This window comes from Acinonyx jubatus, chromosome C2, assembly GCF_027475565.1.
Source record: "Acinonyx jubatus isolate Ajub_Pintada_27869175 chromosome C2, VMU_Ajub_asm_v1.0, whole genome shotgun sequence".
NCBI classification, from domain to species: domain Eukaryota; kingdom Metazoa; phylum Chordata; class Mammalia; order Carnivora; family Felidae; genus Acinonyx; species Acinonyx jubatus.
The window spans coordinates 71,841,636-71,859,774 of NC_069384.1; the positions used below are offsets into that span (position 1 = coordinate 71,841,636).

Sequence of the window (18,139 nt, forward strand, 5' to 3'; positions counted from 1 at the left end):
TGGGTAAGGAAATGAATAGCTAACACAAGAGCAGGGCCTTGCACAGACCAAAGAGGACAGTGTGCTTCTGCACATGAGGTCCAAAGTCATAGGAATGGGTGGGGCACCCGGGTGGCTCAGTTGGTTAAATGCCCGACTCTCAGCTTAAGCTCAGGTCATGATTTCACGGTTCATGGGTTCAAGCCCCTCACTGGGCTCTACACTAACTGCATGGAGCCTGTTTGGGATTCTCTCTCTCCCTCTCTCTCTGCCCCTCCACCGCTTGTGTTCTTTCTCTCTCTCTCTCGAAATAAATAAATAAACTTAAACAAACACAACTATAAAGTCATAGGAGTGGGATGGCATCCAAGTGGGGCCTCCATAGGAAGATCCAAGTCTTCCCTTGTGGATTCAAGAAAAAGTTCAAAAACACTAGTGCTCTAGGTTCTGTTCCGACTCTCTGAAATCACCCTAAACCTTCAGGAAAGAAATCTGCATGTGCCTGGCATGTGGTCTTACGAAGGCTGATGGGCCAATGGGTCAGGAAGAGGGGTCTCTTCTACTTGGTTTCCATGGCCTACCTAGGGAACTTTGGCTAAGAATTCCAGGTGTCTGGGTGTACAGGAGGGTGACCCACAACGAGAGAGCAGCAGTAGAAAAAAGTACTACTATCCACAAGAAAGGAGACATGCCCAAGACACTGATGGAATGTTCTGATTATCTCTGAAACAAGTGTTGTGCTCTGAGAAGGAAGTCATCCCCAGCAAATTCTTAGGGTAAATATAATTGTCAATTTGCAGAAGAGTAATCTGAGCCTAAGAAAGGTTAGGCAATTTGCCCAAGATCACACAGCTAATAAGTAGCAGAGGCAGGATTTGAATCTAGGTGTGCGTGATGCCAAAACCTGAGATCTTAACCTCCATGTTACAGTGCCTTCAGCGTAAGTCTTTGTGCAACACACACACACACACACACACACACACACACACACATACTCAAATAGGCATGTTACCAAAATTACATGTGAAACAAATTCAGTCTGGTTGCTTCTAATCTGGGTTGTCAAGGGCACTGGAGAAAGGTATTTCTCAGGGGCAGACAAGGGCAGATGGGATGATCACAGAGTTCCTTTGGCAAAACCAACAAGAATGGCAAGTAGTAGACGGGTGGGAAGTGGAGCAGAGGGGAGAAAATCGGGAGGGTTTCCCAGTGTGTAACATGGCTTCAGAAGTAACCAGTGAAGACAGATTAGGGAAATGCTTTGCACCAGACATGTCCTTGTGTGAAATTCCATCTGAGGCCAAGAGAAGAGATTAAAACAAAAAACAAAACAAAACAAAACAACCCCCCCCCCCCCAACAATGTCATCCAAGTAGTCCTCCTGCATGAACTCTTAACTGAAGCACCTCTCATGGCAGAATAAGTTGGAGAACTTCAGGGTCTGAAGGGATATTTGTTTATTTATTTTTAACATTTTGAAGTTTATTTTTGAGAGACAGAGAGACAGAGTGTGAGCGGGAGAGGGGCAGAGAGAGAGGGAGACACAGAATCCGAAGCAGGCTCCGGGCTCCGAGCTGTCAGCACAGAGCCCAACGCAGGGCTCCAACTCACGAACCGTAAGATCATGACCTGAGCCGAAGTCAACCCACTGAGCCACCCGGGCATCCTTGAAGGGATATTTAGAAGTCATCTCAGCTAACTCCTTGGTGGGTGGTGGAGAGGACAGTGACTTGGCCCAGGCCACACCAGAACAAGAACCCAGGCCTCTGACTTCCAGGCCAGTGCTTGCCACCTGTGCCGCATCACTGGCCTCAAGTCAGCTTGGAAGGACACCTCCCTCTGGCCCACCCATAGACCCTGCTCCTTTCTCTCTGTGACTTCTCCTGCCAGCATTTTCCTTCTTTCCGGGAGACAACTGCTTCTCAGGAGATGACTAAGAGGCCGTGAGGCCAAGACACGCCTCTCGGGATTGGAGGGCAAGAGCTCAGGGGTGAAATTCTGGACAGATGAGCTGTTTGGCCAGGCTGACTTGCCTCCATGCACCTTCTTTTTCAGCCTCTTCTTTATGCAGCCCTCCCCACCCACCCCCCCGGAGCCTATCCACTCTTTCTTTTTAAAACCTGGGGTAGGGGAGCATGACCTTAATTCTTCAAATCCTGTTCTGTTTATTTTTCAGAGTCAGACCCAGGCCCTGATGCAACCACAGCAGGGCCTCCCTCAGCGGGGGAATCAGAGCCTGTCACAACAGATTTTCTTTCTTTCCACCAAAGCAAAAGACACTCCCAGAACACAAAGGACACTGAGGATCCTGTCTCCTTGGGGGATTTAATTATTGCCATTAGTTGCTTTTCTCTTCAGTAGCGGCAGATTTGCCTCACTGCTTCTGGAGAAGAGGGACACAGAATTTCAATTCTTATCCAGGCTGGGTGGGGACATTCCCCCATAGGCACACAGCGGGAGGTATGGTAAGTGGCCACCTACACAGTGTCCCCAGGCTCTGGGTCCCCCAAACACAACCACCATTCACTAGCTGACCTCTGAAGTCCACCATCAGAGTTTTATTTCTTTAGCTTTGGCTTTATCAGACAGTCAAAATCCAAATATTCCTGGGAGGCGGACAATAGCTATGATCAGCTATTTGCCACTTAGTATAATCTTTTTCAGATCACATTCCAAAAGCATTTTTTAGAGTGAGAGAGAAAACCAGATGGCCTAGGAAGGGAAGACAATGAAGGTAGAGAAGGGTTCACAAATTAGAGGGAAGGGAAGGGCCCAGCAGGAGCCTGGGGCACAGAAGGCAGACAGCCTGCCTCACCAGGTGGCACAGAGCAAAGAATCTCAGTGTGGGCCCAGCACCAGCAGCCCAGGGGGCACTTGGATCCTGTTAGATGTGTGGATTCTACATGTCCGGGGGCCCCCGTCCCAGACGTACGCATCAGAAACTCTGGCGGTGGGGCCCAGAGTCTCTATTTTAACAAGCACACAGGTGACTCTCATCAAGTTTGAGAACCACTGGCTTGCATGTCTGTCCTATGTGGCAAGACTGCCCTGTATCCCGCTGCTTGTCGGGCTCCCTTCTCTGGTTTGCCATCTCCTCTGCCCTGCAGTGGGCCATGAGGAACCACCACTGTGTGTGACTAGGAGAATACCCAGCACACTGTAAAGCTTGGTAGCCATAGGAGGTGGGATGGTGCCAGAGAGCAGGGCTGCCTTCGGCTAGAAGGACAAAGAGCTTGGGTAGACCTGGGTGAAGGTGGGTCATCAGCTGAAGGAGGTTCCCCAAGGCAGCCGTCTGGGCATCCGAGAAACAGAAGCAGGGACTGCGTTGAGTGAGGAGGTAGAAATATGGTCAGAAACCCGCTAAAGAGGGCTCAAGCCCAGAATGTGTGGGTTCTGGGCCATGAAGCACCTCTGGGGTGGGCAAGCTACCTTCTCCCTTCCTTCAGCATCTCCTCTCTTTGGGTCAGTATGCTCAAGCTGCATCTCTGAGGCTAGCTGGTCTCTTGGTCACCTCCCACCCCATCCCCAACTCCCACCCTCAACCCCACTCCCCACCCTAGCGACCCTTGTGGCAGAAGCAAGGAGAAGGATCCCCAAGGAATCAGATGGAGAAGTCCAAAGCAATCCTTTGCAAGCTGGACATGTGTATGAAGTCCCCTTCTTTGCCCTATTTTTCTCTATAGCACATGTCAGCATCTGAAATACTATGTTTTTTGTCTGTTTACTTCACTAGAATGAGAGCCCCATGACCAAAAAAAAAAAAAATTTTTTTTTTTACTGAATTATTTACTGCTCAATCCCCAGGGCCTAGGACAATGCCTGGCACACAGTCATCATTCAATAAATATTTGTTGGAAAAGGGGCAGCTGGGTGGCTCAGTTAAGCATCCCACTTTGGCTCAGGTCATGATCTCACAGTTTGTGGGTTCCAGCCACACATCAGGCTCTGTGCTGACAGCTCAGAGCCTGAAGCCTGCTTCAGATTCTGTGTCTCTTTCTCTCTCTAACCGTCCCCTGCTTGTGCTCCATCTCTCTCTCTCTCTCTCTCTCTCTCTCTCAATAATAAATAATAAACATTAAAAAAATACTTGTCGGAAAAAAATGAATGAATCTTAGATTTGTTCAAATCTCAGGGATGCCTGGGTGATTCAGATGCCTGGCTAGGCATCTGACTCTTGATTTCAGCTCAGGTCATGATCCCGGGGTCGTAGGATCAAGCCCCATCTTGGGCTCTGGGCTGAGTGTGGAGCCTACTTAGGATTCTCTCTTTCTCTCCCTCTGTCCCTCTTCCCTGCTCATGCTCTCTCTCTCTAAAATAAATAAATAAATAAAATAAAATAAAATAAAATAAAATAAAATAAAATAAAATAAAATATTGTTCAAATCTTGAAGTGTATTCTGTGATCTATCATTATTTTTTTAAGTGTTTTTTTTTTAATTTTGAGATACAGAGAGAGAGAAAAAGAGAGTGCATGCACATGAGCGGGAGAGAGGTAGAGAGAGAAGGAGAGAGAGAATCCCAAGTAGACTCCACCCTGTCAGCACAGAGCCTGATGTGGCGCTCGATCTCACAAACTGAGATCTGACCTGAGCAGAAATCAAGAGTCAGATGCTTAACCAACTGAGCCACCCAGGTGCCCCACTATGTTTATTTTAATATAAAAATGATTACTCAAATACCTGAGTAAAAATCAGTGCCTCATGTCTTCTACAAAGTGGGGGCTTTAGATGCCTGTGTATGTGCTGCGGCTCTAGGTTCCACCACAGAGGGAAGCTTCATTTATGATCAGACAGCAAGGATGAGAGAGGATGAGGCTGTGAGGGTCAGGCCCTCGATGTGAAGTGAGAAATTGTTTACAAAGACTTATTATGTCTCCATGCCTCAGCCAGATCAGTGGTTCTGAGAGGTACAAGCACAGGAAATTATAACCAAGTGGGAAGACAAAATACACTAACTCTGTCCAGTGCCTGGCACACAGTGGGCACCCAAAAAGGTTAGCAAAATCTCTGTTTGCATTTGAACTCCAGAGAAATCTTGATGAACAAGGCATTCAAAGAACAGTCCTTGTAAGACTCAAGAACAGGGACTCAGTCCCTTTGTTTCCCTAGTACTTGGCACAGTGTGTGTCTAAAAGGCCCTGAATGAATGCTTGATGACTGAAAAATATTCTTTCCATTGATGTTTCTGGACATTACATTATATTTCAGGCCTAGTGGCTGAAAATCATTCTGACATGTATTCAGCAACACTTCCACATTAGCAAGTGGAGTACTGAACTTTCTTGCATCTTCCTGTGAGGATACAGAATCTTACAAGTAGTCATCCCCTGACTATCCTTGACCATGTGTCCTTGTGGGAAACTGTGGGGAGGGATGCAAAAGGGGCATGAGATTGAATTTTTTAACCCCCCAAAACCATGGGGCATTGAAAGAATTCCCTGCTATCTTTTCCCCTGAATCTCAGGGTTAGAGCTTACAAGGGGCTAAGATCATCTAGCGCCAATGGAGAAAGGAAGGCCCAGAGAAGGGAATTGGCTCCCTGAGGGCACACAGTATGCAAAGAGCATTGTCAGAAACAGAACCTTGTTCTTTTGACCCGAGTTCAACATTCTTTCCATTTTGTAGCTTTGTCTCTATCTCTTGAAAGTAGAAAGGAGAGAAAAATGCTATTTAATTCATGCTTAAATTCTGTATTAAGAGAGAGATATCAATTTGTCTATAAGGATGTTTACTGAGATTTCACTTTACACTCAGCACTGTCTTAACTACTGTAGGGTATAAAGCAAACACAGAATTGTCCCTGTCTATTGCATGGTGTTGATGATGACAACAGTAAGTTTTGATTTTTGAATACGTGTTACATACAAGCATTGGCTGCTTTACGTGTGTTGCCACAAATAATTCTCACAACAGCTTTATAGAATAGATTTCTATGTCAGGCCTCTTTGGGTAGCTTATGACAGAAACCCAACTCAAACAAGCTTAAGAAAAAAAGGAAATAATTTGCACACCAAAATGAAAATACCAGGAGTTGTCTAGCTCTGGTTAGACTGTAGCTCAAACAATGTTACCAGGATCTCTCCCTCCTTCCATCTTCTCTGTGTTAGCTTTACTTTCTAGCATGTTCTTCTTTTGTGATGAAAAAGATGACCCCCCCCCCACTAGCCCTGGCTCCCATGAGCCTTACAGTTTATAATTTCAGAGAGAGTCCCCTGAGTCAACTTCCACATCAGCCATCTGCAAGACCTTGACTAATCCTCTTTCAATCACATGAGCACATCTGCACCAATCATTATGTCTAGGAAAAAGAGATATTTTGATTGGCCACCCCACATCTCCATACGGTGCGGGAGGAGAGTTTCTTTTGTCAGTGGAATGAAGGAGAGGCAATTCATAATCCCATTCTACATAGGATGAAACTGAGACTCAGAGAAATCAAGTAATTGTCCAGGGCCACAGAGCCTGTTAGAGGCAGAACTGGTTACAAGCTCAATATATTGCCTCCAAAACCTATGTTTTTTTTATTTCTCCTGAGGTTTTGTGGGGCTTTTTTGGAGGCGGGGGGAGGGTATAATTCACATACCTCAAAATTCACCATTTTAGAAGTGTACAATTTAGTAAAAATCCTGCTTTAATTGTCAGGCCAGGTGTTCTCCACTTTGGTGTGATCAGTGCTCAGTTGTGAAGTATGTGGTAAGCAATTTGTTGCTATTAATGGTTGAGTTACCAGAGGTATCGAATGATTTACTTTTAAAAATAGAAATCGGAATTAATTAAAGATTATCCCTCTAGGGGTGCCTGGCTGGCTCATTCGATAGAGCATGTGACTCCTCATCTTGGATTGGTGAGTTCAAGCCCCACATTGGGCATAGAGCTTAAAAAAAAAGAAAGACTCTCCCTCTAATAACGTCATCCTCATTTTCTTTTCTTGATATACTCTTTCAGATGTAGTCAGCAAAACTCCTGCTTCAGAGAGTGTTGTCACTCATGTTGAGTGTTTCCTAGGAGAAAAATGCCACAGCCTGAAGCACTGCTACAGCTCGCCATAAACAAAGCTTTCCCCATTGTAAGACAGAATGAGTAGGACTCTAAGAAAGATACAGAGCATTCTAGGAACATTAATAGAAATGACAAATCTGTTCAGCAACATTGCGGATTATAAGATTAAAGTTCAATCAATATCATTTCTAGATTCCAGTAATGAAGACTGGAAAAGAAAATGCAATAAAAAAAAAGTCATCTCATTCCCTAAAGAATCCAAAACATGAAATATTTTGAAATTAACCTAAGAGGACATGCAAAATCTATTCAAAGAAAATTACAAGTCTCCACTAGCAAAAAAAAAAAAAAAAAAAAAGGTATTTAAATAAATGGAGCTTTTGGCTGGGAAGATTCTACATGGTAAATGGTAACAAAAGCTCAAGCAATCTTGGGCCACATTAATACTCTGCTTTAGAAAGAGGACGATGACAATCCTGTTCTCTGAGCTGCTCAGATCACACCCTGAGGGAAATGCAGACAAACTAGAACATGTTGGGGGTGGCGGGGGGGGGGGGGGGGGGTTGTTGTATGTGGCTAGGCTGGTAACAGTTATGGAAACCATGCCATACAAAGAACTGAACAGGTTAATCTGGATGTTACAGAACTGGGGCATTTCCGCTGGGTAAGCGAGGATTTAGGAGTAAGGGTGGAAGGCTAGCTCTGTGAGACAACAGTGAGTGAAAATTATAGGAAGAGAGATCAAGGTAGCAGCTTTCTGAAAGTCAGAATCGTCACTGATCTAAATTGTGAAGCAGGCAGAGTCGGTGATATTATCATCCCTAACAAAGAGAGGAGAAAAAGGTCCGGGAAGCAAAAAGGATTTGTCTGTAATCACTCAGGAGGGACACAAGAGACTATGGACTCCCCAGTGCTGTGTCCACTGCCCCAGCACTGAGCTTAAAGAGATACAGCAAAACAGGTGAGAACAGCCAGCAGTAAGGAAGTCACTGGAAACCTACCAATGTCAAAGCATGACAAACAACTCTGAATATCCTGTGCAGAGAAGCATCAGGCAACGAGCAATGGTTTCCTATGGGAAAGTAATGACTTCTGACAAGAAACAGGGATCAGGAGAGCAGAAATTTCTGACAGGAGACCAGGGATTTTTGACAGGAGAGCAATGGTTTATGACAGGAAAACAGGCATTTTCTGGCAGAAAATGTTGATTTCTGACAGGATGTTAGTGGACTTTTGACAACAGAACAAGGATTTCTGAAGAGAGTGGTGATTTTTCTTCAGACAGTGATTTTTTAAAGGAGAGTGGACATTTCTGACAGAAAAAACAGTGATTGCTAATAGCAGAGCATGGATTTCTGACAGAACCTTAGTGCCCATTACATGGGAGAGTAGTGATTTCTGACAGGAGGTTTTTGACAGCAATGAAGGTGTTAGTTAGGAAGGACAAAAAGCAGCAGCACAGAACAAAGTGGAAAACAACAGGCAAGCATCGAATTCCCTCAGCAAAGAGCTGTTCGTCCTGTGTCTGGAGGGAGGTTTCACCAGTAAAAACAACAAGCTGGATCAGGGAAGGCTCAAGGTGGGCGAGACCTTAGGTTCAATATCTCATTTAACAGAGGGAGATTGGGTTGAAGGGAAATGATCTGGGAGATTCAGATCATACAGGGGAGCATAAATGACTAGGAAATGCATTCCCACCCAGACACTTGGAGGAAATAGAAGAGAAGGGGATCTGGTCTTTCTTCAGTCCCCCAAACCCAGAAATAACAAAGCCTTGGTTTTGATTCAGGAGACGCTAATGGAAACTTTTGCCCTCTTAATTAGCTACATGTTCTTGGCAGGGTGGGGGTGGGGGGTGTAGGAGGGTTGGGCAGGATAAGAGAGAAGTGGTCTCTGTAAAGCTGTAGCCCGAAAGTTATCCGAGAACCAGATCCCATCATGCTTAGAGAGCAGCCAGCCTTGTGGTAGAGAGGAAAATGAATTAAAAGAGAAGGAAGTACCGACACAGAGCCTCTGATAGAAACAATAGGCTCACAAAATCCTGCTCAGAAGGAAAAGTGATTTCCTTTGTCCCACACTCACCACCCATGCCCCTGAGAGCTCCCAGGCTAGACCCAGACACCCAGCAGAGGTCACGCGCAAGCTCCTCTCCCTGCAAGTGGTTAGGTTTAATGTGAGCAAAAGCCCAGCAGTGCACAACCAAAGCAGGATATGTGTCAGAGGGAAGGAACGCTTTTTCTCTCAGACTGAGCTCTCATTGACCCCAGCTCCAGGCACCACGTCTACCACGTGACTGGATTCCTGTGGGCACTGAGCGCTAGGAGAATTCTAATTGTGCAGATCCCCAGAACAGCTGCAGCATCCCGAGCCAGGAGCTCCAGACTCGTACTTCCGACCGGATGCAGGGCTCAGCACAGCTCTTCACACTCAGCCCTGCAGGCCTGAGGCCTCCTGCAGAGAACACCTCCCTTCCCCCCCCTTCCCCACCCCCCCCCCACATGGACTACCTTTAGCTCTCTCTGGGGGTCCCTGCAGCGTTCTTCCTACAGACCCAGGGGGCATGGTCTTTTCTTTCCAGCTGCCACCACCTCTCCTCCAGGGTTCCTTTCAACCACACACTGGATTCAAATGTTTATTTCTGAGACAGAGAGACAGACAGTGAGTGAGTTGGGGAGGGGCAGAGAGAGGGGACAGAATCCGAAGCAGGCTCCAGGCTCTCAGCTGTCAGCACAGAGCCCAAGTGGGGGCTCGAACTCGTGAACTTCGAGATGATGACCTGAGTTGAATCAGATGCCCAAACAACTGAATCACTCAGGCGGCCCAGGTGACTGGGTTCAGATGAAGACCCAGAATTCTCCGGCCCCCAACTCTTGATGCCTCTGACTGGGCCTCAAGTCACTTTATTGCTGCGAATATCATAATAAAATTACAGATGAGAAGCAAATTGGGGATTTCTTTAATCTCAGAAAAATTTGTATTTCTGAAGAGAGTGCTGATTTTTCTCAGGAGATGCTATGTGACTGCTCCTGTCTCACTTTGAGAACTGCCGTAATTAACCTTCCCAGGCAAAGCCCTTGCCTGTATTTCTGCCTCAGGAGGCACGTGAAATCTCTCATGTCCTCAGCACTGTGAACCACTCGGCCACCCAGAGCCTCCAGATCAGTCCTTTTCCGTGAAGACTCACAAAGTCTTCCCACCTGGATGACTTTGGGCAAGTTGCTTAACCTCCCCAAGTCTCAGTTACCTTATTTGTAAAATGGGGACAAAAATGCCTCCTTCACATAATTGTTGAGTGATTACCTGAGATTACATATATATGTATATATCTATATCCGTATATATTCATATTTCTGCATATATATGAAGTATCTGGCACCCCGTAGGCTTAGTATATTTGGTGCCCTGACTTCTCCCTGGGGGAGAGCAGTGACCTTGAGAGCAGGGCTGCAGCAGGAAAGGCTGCTCAGCCGGGTGGAGGCTGAAATACCAGGGGTGCTTTGCTCACAGTTCAGGTGCCCTGGGTGGGGCTCTTCTGCAGAAAGGCACCATAAGGGCACCATAAGGGCAAGCCACAGCTGCTGGGTGCCTGTGCCAGCACCCAGCCCACCCTGCTGGGGAAAGAGAGAATGACACTTCTAAGGCAAGCATTTATAATAACCGGCAAGGCCAGGTTCTCCTCCTCTCCTGCTTGTCATTGGGGGCCTTGGCAAGGTAGAGAGCAGCTGCCCTTGGATATGTTCCTCTTTTCTCATCAGAGGGGTCTCCTGGAGTATGGGCTAGCCTGCCTATGCGTAGGCTCTGGCAACCACTCCTCCTCCCAGCAAGCCTCTCATTGGGGTGATTTGCAGGGTCTCGAACTCTACCTTTATATCCCAGGGCCACAAAAGAAGCTCTGTTTTAATAGTATCGCTAAAGGGCCGAGCAGGGATTTTTTTCGTCTTTTCCCTAGTCCTAAAGGACTAAAGGATGGAGTTCAAGGCCCCAGCCACCCTGAAACACCACGGCCTCAGCACACAGCTCTCAAGGGAAGAGGCTTTCTGTGCAGGGCTGCCTTGATCATTACCCCTTTCTGTCTTCATTTTTGTCTCACACAGTTTGTAAGACACGAGACAAGATAAAAAGGTTTTAATTCATAGTCTTGTCTCCCCGAGTTAACTTGTGTGTTTCCCTTTCACTCTTCTCTCTCACTGGTACCCAAGGGCATCCCCAGTCCACACGGACCAGAAATACACACTCGCAGAAACCGCAGAGCCAGGGCTCAGACACAAAGGCAGAGAGTGTGCTTGCAGAACCAGATTTTCCTCTCCCAAACACCAGACAAATCTGGGTTGGGGAAGCAGGAAGAGACAGCTGGGCCCAGACAAGAGGGGTGAGGACACCTGAGTCCTTGAAGTGGGGAAGAGGGTGGAGGAAGAAGGGAGCAGATGGGAGGGCACGCAATGTGGGGCTCAGCGTGGATCGCCCTCCCCAACCATCAGTGCTGGGGTTGGAACAGCCCAGGAACTGGGCTGGCCTGGAACAGCAAATGGTGACCTTAGGGGCCAGGAGTAGGGAGGAGGCCAACATGGAAAACTTTGCCCCTGAACAGAACCAGGTGGAAATTTGTAAGTAGGAGCAGTGATGCACTGTATACTGCTAAGGGGTTTGACTATGGCGGGAATGCTCTCCTCAAATGAAGGAATTTTTGATGGAAGAACTGTTTAGAAAAAGTTGGAGCCATTTGAGCAAAAATCCTCAATTTACCAGCACAGAACTAACTGAATTTTTCCAGTAACTGGAATAACTTTTTGGACTATTTTTAGCAGGAAGAGGTATATAATAAAGAATTGAAAATAAGTCAAGGATTTCTTTCTTTCTTTCTTTCTTTCTTTCTTTCTTTCTTTCTTTCTTTCTTTCTTTCTTTCATGTTTATTTATTTTTGAAAGACAGAGAGAGACAGAGTATGAGTGGGGGCAGAACAGAGAGAGAGGGGGAGACACACAATCCAAAGCAGGCTCCAGGCTCTGAGCTGTCAGCACAGAGCCCAACGTAGGGCCCAAACTCACAGACGGTGAGATCATGACCTGAGCCAAAGTTGGATGCTTAACTAACTGAGCCACCCGGGCGCCCCAAGGATTTATTTTTTAAAACAACAGACCAGCTTCCAGGGACTCCCCTGACAGCACAATCCATCCCTATTTACACTTTTACACTAGGAACAACTGATGTTCAGAAGGATGACCCTTGAATCGCCAAGTCATCAAAAGAAAGTTTCAGTTCACTCAACTGCCAGAATCCCTATTTCCTTTTACATTATAGGGAAGTAGAGCATGACTATATTTCTAAATTAACCACAAGCTCCTTGAAATTGATTTTTCAAGAATTCTAACATCCTTTGGATAAAGGCAACACTGCATATAAATTGAACGTATTGCACATTCAGGAATGAGTTCCTCTTTGAAGAAGAACCTCATGTGGTTGCATCTTGTAGACCTTTCATTTGAATGGTTTGCACTAGGGGTCCTCAGTTTGGGGGTTAGGGGAGCGCCCCCTAGGAGTATTTGGCAATGTCTGGAGACAACTTTGGTTGTCCCAGCTGAGGGATGGGAGAGGGGGTGGGATGCCACTGGCATCTAGTAGGTGGTTACCAGGAATGTTGGTCAACATCCTACAATGCACAGAACAGCCCTCCACAACAAAGAATTATTGGACCCCAAACGTCAGTCGTGCTGAGGTTGAGGAATCATGGCTCGTGACGATACAGAAAGATGTGAGAGCGAGCAGGGTCACTTTCCCAAGACTACTCACAGGCTTCCGGGCCAGGCTCAGAGGCTATCAGCCATTGCTTGGGGCTGGTCTCACCTCACCCAAGCTCTTAAGATGGTTATATGATCTAAAGCTAGGACATTCATCTGCAATAAAATCTAACAACTGGTACGTCTGGCTGCTCTCTGCTGGCACTAAGGATACTCAGCTGGGCTTGGAGTGAAACAGAAGTCGTTCCACCGGGACTTGAGGCTGAGGCTCTAGGTCAGTACATATTTTCCCTGGGCAGGACTGGAAGGGTGCTTTAAAGAGCTCCGGTAGCACCCTTCCAGCGGGTGTGGCTACTGCTTCCACTGGCAACCATGTCTTCTTGTGACCAACGCCTTGTTTCTCTGGATGTGTTAACGTCATCAGTAAAGTCTGACTTCAACCTGAGGCCAGAGTCTACTTAAGATGATGCATTACTTGGCTCTGATCCACTCATTATGTTTACATTGTGCAGTTTAATGTGGGAATTCCCTGATCTGAGAGCAGAGGTAATTATTTTGAGGAGCCAGCTAATCCCTGAGTGCCTAGAGGTTCAGTAACTAACGTAGTTTGCTCTACCCTCGTACAAGTATTTGGCAAAACTATTACTATGATGTAGCAACAAATAAAATATAAATGATTTGGGGCGCCTGGGTGGCTCAGTCGGTTAAGCGTCTGACTTCGGCTCGGGTCATGATCTCGCGGTCCGTGGGTTCGAGCCCCGCGTTGGGCTCTGTGCTGACAGCTCGGAGCCTGGAACCTGTTTCAGATTCTGTGTCTCCCTCTTTCTCTGACCCTCCTCATTCATGCTCTCTCTCTGTCTCAAAAATAAATAAATGTTAAAAAAAATTTTTTTTTAATTAAAAAAAATATATAAATGATTTGAACAAATAAAAAGTGGTCACAATTCATAATAGTTTTTTGCCAATATGTATTTTTCAACCAACAAATAATAAAAATATAATCGTGTAGGACTGGGGATGGGAAATATATTGGTGATAAAAAGGATGGCCTATACTAGACAAAGTTGTGAACCACTGGTTTGACTCTCAGAAAGTTAATTTCCCAAAATTTTTAGTTCTCGAGCAGGGAGGCACAGCATCCCAAGGTTGCCTTATACCCCTTATGGAATCTGCTTAGTCTCTTCCTAGGGACACACTGTGGGAATCAGTCCTAACCTCTTGCATTTGCATGCTTTGCAATTTCTAAAACATTTTCACATCCATTATCTTATTGGCTCTTCCAATAACCAGTGAGAAAGGTAGAACAGGGGCTATCACTTCTACTTTATGAATGAGGGCAGGGCTTGTATATACAGCTTGCAGAGCTGGGTTCTGGTCCCCATTTTCTAACTCAGGATCCAGAGCTTTCTCTACTCCTCCTGCATTAATAACAGAACCTCTAGAGGGATCTGACCCACCAAATACAAAACTCCGATCCACAATAATTGGTGGATGAAGAAATACAAGAAGTATTTAAAAACATTTTTTTTTATGTTGGGGCGCCTGGGTGGCTCACTTGGTTGAGTGACCAACTTCAGCTCAGGTCATGATCTCGCGGTCCATGAGTTCGAGCCCCGCGTCGGGCTCTGTGCTGACAGCTCGGAGCCTGGAGCCTGCTTCGGATTCTGTGTCTCCCTCTCTCCCTGCCCCTTCCCTACTCATGCTCTGTCTCTCTCTGTCTCAGACATAAACATCAAAAAAAAATTTTTTTTTACTTTTTTTAATGTTTATTTATTTTTGAGAGAGAGACAGAGACAGAGTGTGAGCAGAGGAGGGGCAGAGAGAGAGGGAGACACAGAATCCGAAGCAGGCTCCAGGCTCTGAGCTGTCAGCACAGAGCCTGACACAAGGCCCAAACCCACAAACTCTGAGATCATGACCTGAGCCGAAGTCAGACACTTAGCCTACTGAGCCACCCAGGCACCCAAGAAGTATTTAAGAGCTTTGATGAACTAATCATTTCATATACATGTGATCCCAGTTAGTTTATGAGAACTGCACAAATGTAAAAAACAAAAACAAACAGAAACAAAACACACACACACAAAACCCACAGAAAGTAATAGAAAAGCCCATGTTAAGCTGCCATGGAAACTCACATTTACCTTAAGATTCATATTTGGTACAATTTTCTGAAATTCCCCCTTTAGGCTCCAGGTGATCTTGGAATTCTCTGAACCTCACTTTCTAAATCTGAAAATTAAAAAAAAATAACAAAATAAATAAAGCTAAACCAAATCAGATATTTCTGCATTATTTCATCTTTGATATTCTATTAGCCTAAATCTACGAATTCTGTCAGCATCATCAAAGGAAGAACTCTCCAGAATAAATGAAAGACATTCATCTATTTATTCAGCCACTCAGTCATCCAACAAACACTGATCAAATGTAAGGCACTGCACAAGGCTCTATGTAGAGTACAAGATTTCAAAACCAAAAAAGTCATGCAGCTAACCTCCGTAAGGAAACCAAGAACAACTACAAGAAAGTCATTATGATTGGCTTACAATTGATGCTTTAAACCACTCTTGATTAAAAGTAAGGGCTCTTTTATTGGAATGTAAAGTATGCAGACTAAGAAAATTTCCTGCAAATGACTCAGAAATTCTCTGAATTCTAAACAAGCTCTCAAATGGCTGTAGTGTTTAGAGAAAACTAGTAATGGAACACTTTACCTTAAATTCTTTACAATGAGAATCTAACATCTTCAACATAAAAACTTGAAAACGGCTTCCAATGCAACAATCTCAAGGGCAAGGAAAAAATATTTATTAGATTTAATTTAGAGTCTGGTATTGACTGCTGTCCACTAAGGGACTTTCTTCCTGTGTTGAAAAAAAATGTGTACAGTACAATCCCATTATTCACACAATATCTTTTCATTTGATCAAAGAGTAGATACATTTTACTTATTAGGGGGGGATGAGATTGATTTGGCAAATGGAAACCAAGGCAGTATTTCTAGAAGGATATTTTCACTTCCACTATTACATGGAAGATGACAAAATTAGGCAGGAAATCACAAAAGCCTCTGATACAATGGAGGAAATTACTTGTATGGTTTACCCGTAAAGAGGATACACCGAGGAGGTGCCCAGACAGATAAAGTGGGGGCCCAGCAGTTACTTTGTTTCATTTCTGAACATCACTATGGGATACCAGTACCAGGTGCCCTGAGCCCCGGGTTTTAAGAGGGGGTAGATGCTGTTCCTACTTCTAAGATGCTTACTGTCCTTTCAGGGGAGGCTTGGCCAAATAACTGGAGAGTTCCAGCCCAGTGTGATCAGAACCTCATGGGGCCAGGATCGGGATTGTGCGAGCACGAGCACGTAGGAGGGCTCTCACACCCAGGCTGGGGGTCTGTGGGTGTGGCCCGGACAAGAGCCTCTCTAAAGGACCCTCTACAACTGACATTTTACATGCAGCTAAGAAAAGGAAAAATAAGTACAGATAACAAAGTATAATAAGAAATCCTTCGGGGGGAAAAACAGTACATGAAAATACTGTCGAGTCCTCTACTAATCTTTATTCAACTGCACTTGGAGAGAGGAGACAGGCAATCATGGAGGCTCTGGGGTCCGCAACACCTCCCTGGCAGGTTTGCTTAGGGTCTCAGGGAATCTCCAGGGACATCCACTCTTCCCATTAGCAGTGCATTGGGCCAGAGGACACCCCACAGCCGCACTAATACGTGCTATATTAGATTACAAAGCCGAGTAATTGCCAGTTAAGCTTCAAGTAATGGTGAGGTCATTCATCTGTGTTTCGTTCATTTGTACAGCAATTAATTTGTACCTAAATTAACAATAAAAGTGGTTATGTGATCCAATAGAGGAGAAAGGACGGCAAGAAAAAACTAACTTCATCCGTTTTATTCTACTAGCAAGGCCAAATCACTCTTTTCCTCTTTTCACTGTTGTTTATCTCTCTGGAGAAGGTGATTTTCAGGCCAGCAAAGTGGGAACCAGTCGTGCATGCTGGCCCCGGTCAGGGGTCCGGCCTCAAAGGCTGTGGCCAGGAAAATGAGATCTGTGTGATGCAATGTATTGTTGACTTGAAATGGCACCAGCAGGTCACTTCTGCAGCATGCTCCCAAGGAAGGCCAGGAAACAGGGCCTCTGGAATTGTTTAAGGCAAAGATAGACACAAACTAACTCAGAAGATGTTAGCACAGAATTAGCAAGCTGGAGCTCTTGGGCAGCATATGGCTAGCAGACACATTTTGTTTGGCATGAAAAGGTTTTTAAGTCTTTGGATTTGTTTCCAATGTTTAAAAATTAGGGTATCTCACATGAATATTCAGATCTCCAGTTCTCTTGAAAGGTTGGAATACTGTTTGCACTACATCTACGTTCCTGCCTGGCAACATTTGCCTGGAACAGCGTGGTCACTGTCCTGTATAGTCAGGCAGTGCTTGCCAATTGAGTATAGTCCCCATCACTCCCTATTGCCCTATACTGTGCCTGCCTCTCCCTGTTAACTTGTCTGGCTCGTGGAGGATTTGAGTGCAACCACTGTTTTTAGCATTTGCTTCGTCACTCACGGAAGCAATCTGCTCTGGTCACTCTTTATATCAGCTTCACTTCTTAACTGCCTAGAGCAGTTTTTTTCAATCTGAATGTCTTGGACATAGAGGCGGTGCCCTGACCAAAAGTCTTATACCTGCTGCTGTGTTCTTCGGTTTTGGCATTGAACCTGTTGTCACAGAACCACAGACCTATCCAAAGGAGTAGAAGCAGCTTATCCACCTGTCTCATTTAGGAACTAAGGCTCAGAGAGGCCAAGTGACTTCTTTAAGGTCACACAGCAACTTGAGACAGAGCTAAGACTAGAACCAGCTCCAATGCTTTTCCTCTGATACTTCAGCCCCTTCGGGGGTGCTCATTCATGAGTCTGCATGTCCCAACACAAGAATATAATTTCCCAAGTCATTGTGTCATCTTAAGTCTGAATACTGCAGGTGTGTTGGGCACTGGTATCTGTTAAGGTGGCCCCTGATGATAAGATATGGTGTTCAAACTTACTTTCTGATTTTTAGTCTGTTGACTTCGGAGAGCTTTGAACTGGGAGTGAAGCCAACTGGGTTCAAGTTTCAACTCTCCCTCTTAGCAGCTGTGTGATCTTGGGCAAGTTTCCTTGCCTCTCTGAGTCAGAATTCCCCAATTGTAAGATAGGAATGCCTGCCTCACAGGATGTTGTGATGATCACAGGACATAACAAACATGAAAGTTCTCAGAAAAATGCATTAAGTAAGATAAATGCAAATTACTATTACAGGGCATTGAGCTTAGCTATCAGAGAATCTCAGATTCCCACCTTTTACAAGTGAGGCTCAGGAAACACATCCAGCTGGCTACCAGCAGAGTTCAAATTAGCAAGCATGTC

General features: G+C 45.4%; 1 long non-coding RNA gene across 2 annotated transcripts in view; it reads right to left on the bottom strand.

Annotated features, from left to right (window-relative positions):
* LOC106976346 (uncharacterized) overlaps window positions 1-15,318 on the bottom strand; it is a 92,907-nt gene extending 77,589 nt beyond the window's left edge. The window contains exons 1-2 of one of the 2 annotated variants that reach the window (XR_001430459.3): window positions 14,857-15,318; window positions 9,485-9,615 (exon numbers count right to left, since the gene is read on the bottom strand). This is a non-coding gene — a long non-coding RNA (uncharacterized LOC106976346). The remainder of the gene's footprint in view (window positions 1-9,484; window positions 9,616-14,856) is intronic. The other variant, XR_003420734.2, reaches the window with a different exon arrangement.
* Window positions 15,319-18,139: the final 2,821 nt, after the last annotated feature.